The following is a 13996-nucleotide window of genomic DNA, read 5'->3' on the forward strand; positions in this document are numbered from 1 at the left end:
CCATCAGGCAAACTCCTCCAGGAAAGACCTTTGTTTCTCCACGCCAACGCCTTGGGATCCTCAAATGGGGTCACTCCTCCCATCTCGCAGGTCATGCGGGCATCAAGAAATCTGTGCAACTCATCTCTCGCTTTTATTGGTGGCCGACTCTAGAGACTGATGTGGTGGACTTTGTGCGAGCCTGCACTATCTGTGCCCGGGATAAGACTCCTCGCCAGAAGCCCGCTGGTTTTCTTCATCCTCTACCTGTCCCCGAACAACCTTGGTCTCTGATTGGTATGGATTTTATTACTGACTTACCTCCATCCCATGGCAACACTGTTATTTGGGTGGTCGTTGATCGATTCTCCAAAATGGCACATTTCATCCCTCTTCCTGGTCTTCCTTCAGCGCCTCAGTTGGCTAAACAATTTTTTGTACACATTTTTCGTCTTCACGGGTTGCCTACACAGATCGTCTCGGATAGAGGCGTCCAATTTGTGTCTAAATTCTGGAGGGCTCTCTGTAAACAACTCAAGATTAAATTAAATTTTTCTTCTGCATACCATCCTCAATCCAATGGACAAGTAGAGAGAATTAACCAGATCTTGGGTGACTATTTACGACATTTTGTTTCCTCCCGCCAGGATGACTGGGCAGATCTTCTACCTTGGGCCGAATTCTCGTATAATTTCAGAATCTCTGAATCTTCCTCCAAATCTCCGTTTTTCGTGGTGTACGGCCGTCACCCTCTTCCCCCCCTCCCTACCCCCTTGCCCTCTGGTCTGCCCGCTGTGGATGAAATTTCTCGTGATCTTTCCACCATATGGAAAGAGACCCAAAATTCTCTCTTACAGGCTTCTTCTCGCATGAAGAGATTCGCAGATAAGAAAAGAAGAGCTCCTCCCATTTTTTCCCCTGGAGACAAGGTATGGCTCTCCGCTAAATATGTCCGTTTCCGTGTCCCGAGCTATAAGTTGGGACCACGCTATCTTGGTCCTTTTAAAGTTTTGTGTCAAATTAATCCTGTCTCTTACAAACTTCTTCTTCCTCCTTCTCTTCGTATCCCTAATGCCTTTCACGTCTCTCTTCTTAAACCTCTCATCCTCAACCGTTTTTCTCCTAAATCTGTTCCTCCCACTCCTGTTTCCGGCTCCTCGGACATCTTCTCTGTCAAAGAGATTTTGGCCTCTAAAAAGGTCAGGGGAAGAACTTTTTTTTTAGTGGATTGGGAGGGTTGTGGTCCAGAAGAGAGGTCCTGGGAACCTGAGGACAATATCCTGGACAAAAGTCTGATCCTCAGGTTCTCAGGCCCCAAGAAGAGGGGGAGACCCAAGGGGGGGGGTACTGTTACGCCGAGCGCTCCGGGTCCCCGCTCCTCCCCGGAGCGCTCGCTACACTTCCCTCACTGCAGCGCCCCGGTCGGTTCCACGGACCCGGGGCGCTGCGTTACTACCTCCGGCCGGGATGCGATTCGCGATGCGGGTAGCGCCCGCTCGCGATGCGCACCCCGGCTCCCGTACCTTACTCGCTCCCCGTCAGTTCTGTCCCGGCGCGCGCGGCCCCGCTCCCTAGGGCGCGCGCGCGCCGGGTCTTTGCGATTTAAAGGGCCACTGCACCGCTGATTGGTGCAGTGGTTCCAATTAGTGTTTACACCTGTGCACTTCCCTATATCACCTCACTTCCCCTTCACTCCCTCGCCGGATCTTGTTGCCCTAGTGCCAGTGAAAGCGTTCCTTGTGTGTTCCTTGCCTGTGATTCCAGACCTTCTGCCGTTGCCCCTGACTACGATCCTTGCTGCCTGCCCCGACCTTCTGCTACGTCCGACCTTGCTTCTGTCTACTCCCTTGTACCGCGCCTATCTTCAGCAGCCAGAGAGGTTGAGCCGTTGCTAGGGGATACGACCTGGTCACTACCGCCGCAGCAAGACCATCCCGCTTTGCGGCGGGCTCTGGTGAAAACCAGTAGTGACTTAGAACCGATCCTCTAGCACGGTCCACGCCAATCCCTCTCTGGCACAGAGGATCCACTACCTGCCAGCCGGCATCGTGACACTCCACTCTGCATCTCCCGGTGAGTTTGTTGGTCCAGCTTGCAAGCCATGCCCCTCCCCCAAACCAAGCCAGTTCTGTGTTTGGCCCTTTTTTGACAGGATATATGGACACACAGGATGAGGTCAGGATGTGAGGTCAGAATACGAGTTTGGGATATGAGAAGGGGATATAAGGGCAGGTTATGTTGATAGAATATGAGGACAAGTGGGTCATTTTTGCTTTTCCTTTTCCACAAGGTTTAGGTAGGAAGAACGGGCAACATCAGATATTCTGCTAGTTGTTAAAGGAGTAATGTACTAAAAATTGCACTGATCACAAATCAGTCATGCCTCTTCTCATTTGTACTATGTACAGGTGGTTTGGAGATTACCACTTGGGCCTGTCACCCAACATATTAGCTTATCTGAGAGTGCTTCCTGGAATCCATGTGATATGTCAAATATGTGCTTTGGTTTTTCCCCTGCCTCCTAAGAAAACGTTTTTTGAAAAAAAACTCTTGTTTTTGGCTGTTTCTATGAGCAACCTGTACCCCATCTGGCTTTTGTAAGCAACCTCAGTATCCACTGTTCTTTTACACAGGTTTTCCGTATTTATAAGCTTCTTTTACAATTAAGTTGAGTAAATTTGCCCCTTTATAGCAGTGAGATGCGATGCTATAAAGGGGCAAATTTACTCAACTTAATTGTAGAACCCCCTCAATCCTTTTCATATAGAGAAATAGTAATGCAAACAGTATTTTTTTGTAATCCAACAGAGTGAACCAAAAAGAAATTTAATGTGCATATCCATTGCATATACTAGATTCAGAGGAGTTTAGCTTTGGTGAATTTCTCCGTTGAGTGATCTGAAAGTACTCTAGTCAATACCTGGAATATCCTGGGGAGTAGAGTTAATGAGAAATATGTCTATTCATGACATTGATTTATGTGAGGTATAGTGGCCTGAGAATATGCAAAATAAAAGAAACCTCCATGTTTATCAGTAGTAACATATTTAGCATTAAACCAATTCTGGTATGTGTGACATCTCATGATATGTTGTCATTTCTCATGCTGGCCGTGAGCGGGGCCGGAATTCGCATCGCGGGACGCACCCGCATTTGAATCTCGGTACGTCACTCACCTTCGCTGTCTCCTGTCCCTTCTGTGCTCTTACATCGCTAGCGCGTGTGTCCCCACCTCCTAGGGCGCAAGTGTGCCGGTGCTCTAATATTTAAAGGGCCAGTGTGCCCTTGATTATGATTTTCACCTGTACCTCCCTTATAAGTATGTGCACCTCCCACTATCCCTTGCCGGATCTTTGTGTGCCCTGTGCCCAAGAGAAAGCGTACTTTGTATAGCCCTTCCCCTGTTTCTGACTACCTTCTCCGTGACCTGACCTTGCTCCTGTGCCACCTGCCTTCTGACCTCCTGCTATGTTCCTGACCACGCACTTGTGCCGCCTGCCCTGACTTTCTACTATCCTGACTACAAGTTGCCATATCTTTCCTGTGCTACGTTTCATCTCAGCTACCTATGTGGACGAGTCGTATCAGGGGTAGTGACCTTGGTGCGCCTGCCACAGCAAATCCATCCTGCTTTGCGGCGGGCTCTGGTGAAAATCAGCGGCACTTTAGACTCCGCTCCCTGGTACGGCCCATGTCATCTTCCACACAGGTACAGTGGATCCACTACTGCTGTGAGTGTTACAACCAGAACATTAGGAAGACCCTCAGCAAATTAAAGAACATTATTTAACACTGAATTTAATATTGGGGGGGGGCACATTCAAGGCAATTATTCCACATTCTACGAGCTATAGCTTGCAGTATACACAGATAGATCTCACTTTTTCCTCCACCTCTCTGTTGAAGCACACAGAGGTAATAGATCTATGGGAAAGAAAGCATAGTCTTCTGAAGTTGTGTAGCATAAAAATATTGCAGCTAAACCGAGCCGGGAATAGTGCACACTAATCAGATTCTCTCCCAGTTCTGTACTGTGTGACTACTAATGTAAGGCTATGGGACCTTTGTGTTCGTGAACATATTCAACAGGAAGGGAAGTGCTCAGTCTTGCACTACTCCCAACTCCTTCTAGGCATTATTCAGGGGCCAAACACTAAGGCCCACATTTATCATTGCAGTGCAAGTGAAGCCTTTTTTTACACCTTTTTTTGTGTGTGCTGATAATGTGTAGGAGCACCAAATTTATTAAAGGTAAAAGAGCTTTGATAAATTTTGTGCAGATCCAGATTTTCTGAAATTTCTGTCTACACATACACCAAAAAGCTACACAATGTCTGGGCTGGTGTAGTTTTAGAGACTTTTCAGTGGCTTTGCGCCTTTTTTTGCTCCTTTTTACAAAAAGGGGCAATGATAAATCCTTTCCATATCATGTCTATTGCCAAAATCAGTGGATTGCAACTCGAAATCAGTGGATTGCAACTCAAAATCAGCAGAAATGTGTAAACAAAAAGGGGCAAAAAAAAGGCGCAAAAAACGCTGCTTTCGCCTTTTTTGCCCCTTTTTTAGACACAAAAAACTGTCTAAAGACAATGATAAATGTGGGCCTAAGACCTGTGACAGGTACACTTTAATTGTGCTGGATATAGTATTGCATAAGGCACATGTAGGGCTCTCAAATCTTCTTATAACATCGTGGAACTGTGCCTTCATTACTTGTAACTCTGCCATGTAATTGGATTTGGAGCCTTTTGTTTTCTCTTTCATGTCACCTTCCTGATATTGTTCTATTGTGGTCTATTTTCCCTCCGCATAGGCCCGTGTGACAGCTATGGTCTTATCTTGGTTTTGGATATCTTGCTGTAACGGTAATACTTCTATATCACTAATGTGACATTCCACAGTAGAAATGAATTATTTCTAAATCTTATACCCTCCCTAAGGGCTCGATTACACAAACAGATTTCTTTTTAAACTCGTAGCGGATCTCCTTCTGCGAGTCTGAAAAGGGGCGGGGTCTCGGTACGCTACCCGCAGCAGATTTTTGCTGGCGGAATCTCCGCTCTTGAATATCCGTCAATAGGGTCTGCATTTATTGACATGGGTGATTGTAGCTGGTATTTCAGATATATTGTGGCTGACACTAGATTTGACACAGTGGGGGACATTTACTAATCTAGTCTATTCTGGGTATGCTTATAGACCAGCGTACGTGGTAGTCTCCTGTCTATTGTGCTCCTAATTTATCAAAGGTCTCACAGCCCTTGATAAATTCTGTGCTCAGACTTCAGTGTCTACAGCATAAACTGCATTTAGACCTGTTCCAACATGGCCTGACATTTCAGCTTATTTTGGGCAGATGCGACTTGTCGCACAAAAGTCGCGCTTGATAAATTCAGCACCAATGCATTTTCCAATGCATTTCCGTCTGAAATAGACTTGCATGCATCATGTTCTAAAAATCCTCTACAGCAAAAGTCGCAGAAAAGTCGCACATATTTAGTCTGCGACTTTCTGTGCGACAAATTTAGACAGGAAAAAACTGTCTAAATCCTTTGATAAATCTTCCCCAGTAGCCCTAATTTATTCAGCCTGAAACCCTAATTGTCTGTTTTTTCCCATAAAAACCAATCACAGCACAGCTTTCACTTTACAAGAGCTTATTAAGATATAAAAGCTGAGCTGTGATTGGTTTTTATGGAGGAAAAACAGACAATTAGGGTTTCAGGCAGATGGATAAATCTCCCACATGTAACTACAGTATATACAAGTTTATTATGACTGAAAATAGTGTTAGCCTGGGGTTCCTAGGTTTCACAAGAAGAACTGACAAAATACAAACATTACCTGTTTAGTTTCAGGCTTCATTGTCAAATTTTTTTTACTTAAGATGCCATACGTAATGGTGACTTACCTTAAAGGTTTCTTTTTTTTCAACTGAGCTGCAGAACTAAACACATCCACAACTGTACAAGGCAGTATAAACTATGAAGGTAGCACCTTGATAAGCTGACAGGAAATGGTGGGTTGGCCTGTCATCAACACAGTGTGCTTTCAATTGTGCATGTGTTAAAGGGGTACTCCGGTGAAAACCTTTTTTCTTTTAAATCAACTGGTGGCAGAAAGTTAAACATATTTGTAAATGACTTCTATTAAAAAATCTTAATCCTTCCTGTACTTATTAGCTGCTGAATACTACAGAGGAAATTCTTTTCTTTTTGGAATGCTCTCTGATGACATCACGAGCACAGTGCTCTCTGCTGACGTTATTATAATAATAACGCTTTATTTATTGTTGTCCTTAGTGGGATTTAAACCCAAGTCCTCAGCACTGCAAGGCAGCAGTGCTAACCACTGAGCCACCATGCTGCCCTTAGCATACATCTGCTATGCACGGTTGCTAAAATGAACAGAGATGTCAGCAGAGAGCACTGTGCTTGTGATGTCATCAGTGTTCCAAAAATAAAGGAATTTCCTCGGAATTTTCACCGGAGTACCCCATTAACCCCTTCCCGCAGAATGTCATATATAAACGCCGGGTTGTGCAGTGCGTTCGCGCATCCCGGCGTTTATAAATGACATGCAGTTAACCCGGCGATGCGCAGCATCGCACGGGTTAACTGGCAGAAGTCCAGCTGTTTCCAGCAGGGGACAACTTCTGCTTCACCCCCAGGACCATCAATTGATGGTCCTGGTCAGCGATCACTGTGATTGGTCCCTGTGGACCAATCACAGTGATCTGGGGTGAAAGTTCAGATCCCCCGCACTGCCCGCCCCTGGAAGTCGGGCAGAACGGGGGACGAAGCGCTGCAGGGGCTCGCGGGGACCTGCGGCATTCGGGGGGAACACGTGGGGACCGGCGGACTTACCTGATCCAGCGGCGGGACCGAGGAGCAGCGCGGGACCGGCCACGTGGACGAGCAGCGACGGGTAAGTATGTAGTCCTCAGAGGCAGCAGTGAAGATCTTCACTGCTGCTTCTAGGAGTCTGAAAACTACAACTCCCAGCATGCCTAGACAGCCTTTGGCTGTCCGGGCATGCTGGGAGTTGTAGTTTTGCAACATCTGGAGGGCCCCAGTTTGGAGACCATTGTATAATGGTCTCCAATCTGTGCTCTTCCAGCTGTTGCAAAACTACAACTCCCAGCATGCACTGACTGTCCAGGCATGCTGGGAGTTTTAGTTAAGCAACATCTGGCCCTTCAGATGTTGCCGAACTACAACTCCCAGCATGCCCTTCAGCTGTCTGGGCATGCTGGGAGTTGTAGTTTTGCAACAGCTGGAGACACACTGGTTGGGAAACATTGTTTCTAACTCAGTGTTTCCTAACCTGTGTGCCTCCAGCTGTTGCAAAACTATAACTCCCAGCATGCACTAAAAGACCATGCATGCTGGGAGTTGTAGTTTTGCAACATCTGGAGGGCCCCAGTTTGGAGACCATTGTATAATGGTCTCCAATCTGTGCTCTTCCAGCTGTTGCAAAACTACAACTCCCAGTATGCACTGACTGTCCAGGCATGCTGGGAGTTTTAGTTCAGCAACATCTGGCCCTTCAGATGTTGCCGAACTACAACTCCCAGCATGCCCTTCAGCTGTCTGGGCATGCTGGGAGTTGTAGTTTTGCAACAACTGGAGACACACTGGTTGGGAAACATTGTCTGTTTCTAACTCAGTGTTTCCTAACCTGTGTGCCTCCAGCTGTTGCAAAACTATGACTCCCAGCATGCACTAACAGACCATGCATGCTGGGAGTTGTGGTTTTGCAACAGCTGATGCAAGCCCCCCCCCCCCCGTCCCCCCCCCCCGCCCCGCCACCCCCGTGAATGTACAGGGTACATTCACATGGGCGAGGCTTTTACAGTGGGTTTCTCGCATCTTGAGATGCAGCAAATTTTGCGCTGGGAAACTCGCTGTAACCCCCCGCCCATGTGACTGTACCCTAAAAACACTACACTACACTACACTAACACAAAATAAAATAAAAAGTTAAAAACGCTACATATACACATACCCCTACACAGCCCCCCTCCCCCAATAAGAACGTCCGGTACACCACTGTTTCCAAAGCAGAGCCTCCAGCTGTTGAAAAACAACAACTCCCAGTATTGTCGGACATCCGTTGACTGTCCAGGCATGCTGGGAGTTTTGCAACAGCTGGAGGCACCCTGTTTGGGAATCACTGACGTAGAATACCCCTATGTCCACCCCTATGCAAATCCCTAATTTAGGCCTCAAATGCACATGGCGCTCTCACTTTGGAGCCCTGTCGTATTTCAGGGCAACAGTTTAGGGTCACATATGGGGTATCGCTGTACTCGGGAGAAATTGCGTTACAAGGTTTGGGGGGCTTTTTCTTCTTTAACCCTTCATGAAAAGGAAATGTTGGGGTCTACACCAGAATGTTAGTGTAAATTTTTTTTATTTTTTACACTAACATGCTGATGTTGCCCTATACTTTACATTTTCACAAGAGGTAAAAGGGAAAAAAGCCCCCCAAAATTTGTAACGCAATTTCTCCCGACTACAGAGATACCCCATATGTGAGCGCAAAGTGCTCTGGGGGCGCACAACAAGGCCCAGAAGGGAGAGCGCACCATGTACATTTGAGGTGATTTGCACAGGGGTGGCTGATTGTTACAGCGGTTTTGACAAACGCAAAAAAAAAAAAACCCCACATGTGACCCCATTTCGGAAACGACACCCCTCACGGAATGTAATGAGGGGTGCAGTGAGAATTTACCCCCCACAGGTGTCTGACGGATCTTTGGAACAGTGGTCCATGAAAATGAAAACTTGTACAGCCCACTGTTCCAAAGATCTGTCAGACACCAGTGGGGGGCAAATGCTCACTGTACCCCTTGTTACGTTCCTCAAGGGGTCTAGTTTCCAAAATGGTATGCCATGTGTGGTTTTTTTTGCTGTTCTGACACCTTAGGGGCTTCCTAAATGCGACATGCTCCCCGAGCAAAATTTGCTCTCAAAAAGCCAAATATGACTCCTTCTCTTCTGAGCATTGTAGTTCGCCCATAGTGCACTTCAGGTCAACTTATGGGGTACCTCCATACTCAGAAGAGATGGGGTTACAAATTTTGGGGGGTATTTTCTGCTATTAACCCTTGCAAAAAGGTGAAATTAGGGGGGAAACACACATTTTAGTGGAAATTTTTTTTTTTTTTTTTTACATATGCAAAAGTCGTGAAACACCTGTGGGGTAATAAGGCTCACTTTATTCCTTATTACATTCCTCAAGGGGTCTAGTTTCCAAAATGGTATGCCATGTGGGTATTTTTTGCTGTTCTGGCACCATAGGGGCTTCCTAAATGCGACATGCCCCCCGAGCAAAATTTGCTCTCAAAAAGCCAAATATGACTCCTTCTCTTCTGAGCATTGTAGTTCGCCCATAGTGCACTTCAGGTCAACTTATGGGGTACCTCCATACTCAGAAGAGAAGGGGTTACAAATATTGGGGGGTATTTCCTGCTATTAACCCTTGGAAAAATGTGAAATTTGGGGGGAAACACACATTTTAGTGAAAAAAAATAATTTTTTTTTACATATGCAAAAGTCGTGAAACACCTGTGGGTTATTAAGGCTCACTTTATTCCTTGTTATGTTCCTCAAGGGGTCTAGTTTCCAAAATGGTATGCCATGTGAGGGTTTTTTGCTGTTCTGGCACCATAGGGGCTTCCTAAATGCAACATGCCCCCCAAAAACCATTTCAGAAAAACGTACTCTCCAAAATCCCCTTATCGCTCTTTCCCTTCTGAGCCCTCTACTGCGCCCGCCGAACACTTAACATAGACATATGAGGTATGTGCTTACTCGAGAGAAATCAGGCTACAAATATAAGTATACATTTTCTCCTTTTACCCCTTGTAAAAATTTAAAAATTGGGTCTACAAGAACATGCGAGTGTAAAAAATGAAGATTGTGAATTTTCTCCTTCACTTTGCTTCTATTCCTGTGAAACACCTAAAGGGTTAAAATGATGACTGAATGTCATTTTGAATACTTTGGGGGGGTGCAGTTTTTATAATGGGGTCTTTTGTAGGGTATTTCTAATAAGAAGACCCTTCAAATCCACTTCAAACCTGAACTGGTCCCTGAAAAATAGTGAGTTTGAAAATTTTGTGAAAAATTGGAAAATTGCTGCTGAACTTTGAAGCCCTCTGGTGTCTTCCAAAAGTAAAAACTCGTCACTTTTATGATGCAAACATAAAGTAGTCATATTGTATATGTGAATAAAATTTTTTTTTATTTGTAATATACATTTTCCTTACAAGCAGAGAGCTTCAAAGTTAGAAAAATGCTAAATTTTCAAATTTTTCATCAAATTTTAGGATTTTTCACAAGGAAAGGATGCAAGTTACCAAAAAATGTTACCACTACGTTAAAGTAGAATATGTCACGAAAAAACAATCTCGGAATCAGAATGATAACTAAAAGCATTCCAGCGTTATTAAAGTTTAAAGTGACAGTGGTCAGATGTGCAAAAAACGCTCTGGTCCTTAAGGCCAAAATGGGCTTGGTCCTGAAGGGGTTAAATATTTACACACAGTTGTGTACATACAGCATCGGTTTCTGTGAAAGAAACCCATTAAAGTGAATGGGAGCTGCTCTGAAGCTATCTAATGCCACTACAATGTGGGATAAATAACATTATATTTTATAGAAAAGGGTTAAAGGTTATGATTTTATTTCTTATTGGGAGGGATTTTTATATATTTTTGAAAACCTTTTTCTTAACCTTTTTTTTTTTTAACAGATATAAACTGTATGGATCTTATGACACGAACTGAGAGCTGCCAGTTCAGGTTATCAGAGCTGCGGTCAGACTAGGACTTGTTGACATAATATGGACACAAGATATGACAATATTAAACTTGTCTGAATCCAGCCTTTCTCTATGTTTGTTTTTAACCCTTGACAAAATGAAAGCCAAATGCACTTTGGAGCACTGTTCTTTCTTGGTTAGTACTCATACACTTATACTGTTTGCAGTGCATCATCTTCATTATGTTTGCAATCTCTCTCAGCTGTTTTATTATGCATTATTTTCCAGCTATAGATATATTTATTGTAGCAGATATAATTTTGCTCATGTATATATGAAGCAATATTACTACAGTGAAACCTACAAAGAAAACCACGCCTTTGAGAAGATCACCCACCATCTAAACCACTTTTTTCTGTAAACATTTTTCCCCCATTATATTCTGTAAAAGCTGCCCCTCTATAAGCAGACCAGACCCTTATCCGACCAAAGATCACATATTGAACTTAGGTGCACTCTGAATCATCTGAAACCAAATCTGTACTATCCTACATCACCAAGATGGAGCAAGAAGTAGGAGAAGATTTGGAAGAGACATGAAGGTAGAGATGCTGCCAGCATTGTGCCGCATCATTGGAGCTGATACAGAGGTCAATAGACATGTCAATTTTTGAAGCAAAAAATTCTCCTTGTCAGGAACTTCCATTGACATCAATGGGGCTTTGACCACAGGCAGAATTTCCACAAGGAAATTCTGCTTGGATTCTGCTTTATATTACTTGTGTGCCATGATTTTGGAATGGAGAAATAAAGTTTAATTCAGAAAGTCCTATATAAGTACAGTAACTGATATATGAAATGATGTCCCTTACACTATAAAGTATACTGTATGTGATACAGCTGGAGAATGTTTTGTTTTCTCCCTGTTACTGCAGCTCTTAGGCTAGGTTAACACTGTGGAATTTCTGGACCTAATTTCTGCCGGAGATCGAGTTGGCAGCACTAGGACCGCGTGGACTACATTGCCGTCCCCATAGATGGCAATGCATTTCTGAGCAGATCTCCCAAAAGATCCACCCAGAAATGCATTGCAGTCTATGGGAGCAGCAATGCAGTGTGCTCGGTCCTAGCGTCGCCTGCTTATTCTCCGGCAGAAATTCTGCCCAGAAATTCTGCAGTGTGAACCTAGCCTTACACATAGGAGAGCAGTGGCAGGCAGCATTCCACCGGACACACTACAGAATCAGGCAAGGTGTTTAACTCTACACTAATCAGGGTTCAGACAATGGGGAAATTCATTAAGAGTGGTGCAAGTGAACGTCTTTTTACCCTTTTATTTTAATTTCTGTGGTAGAAAATGTGTACATGCGCCAAATTTATTAAGTGGTGCAGGGCATGTGATAAATATGTTGTGGTACACATTTTTAACTTCAGTATTCCACTTTGTAGAGTGCCTCCTCTGCGACTTTTTAACCCATGCAACAAATGTGCTATTTTTTACAGTCGGTTTTGTAAGCCAGGTCAGGGCTGGTATAGATTTGTGTCTCAGTTTGCAGGGTTGCGCCAAACTGTGCAACAAAGTAAAAGTCGCAAATCCTAAATTCCTGACCACTGCAAAAAAATCACCTGAAATCACGACTTTGTATGTAATTTTTGAAAAAGCCTCTATATGCAAACTTGCAAAACTTTCATGCAAAAATACACTGTGTCAAAGGGACCCCCGCAATATCCCGCACTTTGCTCCCGCTCTCTTCATGAAAAGAGTGGTGTTGACAACAGCACAAAGCTGCAGCCAACACGCCCCCTCCGTGCAGCTCTATAGCAGAGCCGGAGATTGCCAAGTGAAGCACTCCAGCTCTCACATACAGCTGCATGGAGGAGGGGTGTCAGCCGCAGCTCTGAGGGGGGACCGGCTAGCGGTGGGGACCAGAATTCCCACGGGCGTATGGATACGCCCTGCGTCCTTAAGAGGTTAATAATGTCCCCCTTAGTTCCTCACACTGGAATAGTGCAATCCAAAGCAGTACCTCACACTTATAGTGCCCCCTTTTGCGCCCCCATACAGTAATGTGTTCCATACAGTACACTTTTCTGTTAGGAGGCAAAAAACAGGAAAGAGAAGAATTTTTGCCTAATAAGATTCTGCTGTGGAAAGCTTATTATATTTGTCTGTATTATTGCTTTATGCAAGGTTGGTTAAAATAACAGTGTCAATTTAAGCATTTCTAAGATTTGTGAGCCTCAAATCACAATGAGAATAAGAGAACCATGGGTGCCAGATTCTCTGAAAACAAGATTAGTATTAGTTCCTATGCTGGTCAGAGGTTTGTTGACTATGCATTTTTCAATAATTATCTATGCTTTTACTGCATGAGCGCCTTAACAACCTATGACATGTATACACGTCATAGGCGGATGCACATTGCCACGCCATGACGGGTATGCACGTCATGGTGATCTTGTGGGTACTATCTGACACTTATCCCCTAAAGTTACATTCACACTATGAAATAGCAATACGGTGGGGAAATTTAAAAAACACCCACTTCAATATTCCCACTGGACCCACACCGCATCCCATTCATTTAAATGAGCCGAATGGAGTCAGATAGTGACTCCAGTCGGCTCATTTTTTAACTGTATCAGTTTTTACTGCTGAACTGAAAACCATGGTCTGCTGCAGTTTTTAAACTTCCCACCAGCAGCCATATTGCTAAATCATGGTGTGAATGCACCCTAATATGATTTATCTCAGTGTAACACTGACAGGTAGCAATCCACTTTAATGCTTTGGAATATTTAGTATTTGAAAGCATTGAAATAGTAAAGTATGAAATATAATATAATTATAATTAATTGTATTAAATATTATTTAAAAAAAAAAAACATTAAAGGGGTATTCCACCCCTACACATCTTATCCCTTATCCAAAGGCTAGGTGATAAGATGTCTGACCACAGGGTGTCCCGCCACTGGGAACCCCCGCTATCTCTCCTGCAGTAACTCTATCATCTGGTGCTTTGCTCCGTGCCTGATGACTGGTGATGCAGGGGCCAGAGGATCATGACGCCATGGTCCTGCCCCCTTGTGATTTCACACCCCACCCCCCTTAATGCAAGTCTATGGGAGGGGGTGTGGTGATGCTCGCTCCGTGCACCAGATGATAGGGGTGCTGCAGGAAAGATTGTGGGGTTCCCCAGTGGTGGGACCCCCGCAATCAGACATCTTATTCCCTATCCTTTGCATA

This window comes from Hyla sarda, chromosome 1 (genome assembly GCF_029499605.1).
Source record: "Hyla sarda isolate aHylSar1 chromosome 1, aHylSar1.hap1, whole genome shotgun sequence".
In the NCBI taxonomy this organism is placed as follows: domain Eukaryota; kingdom Metazoa; phylum Chordata; class Amphibia; order Anura; family Hylidae; genus Hyla; species Hyla sarda.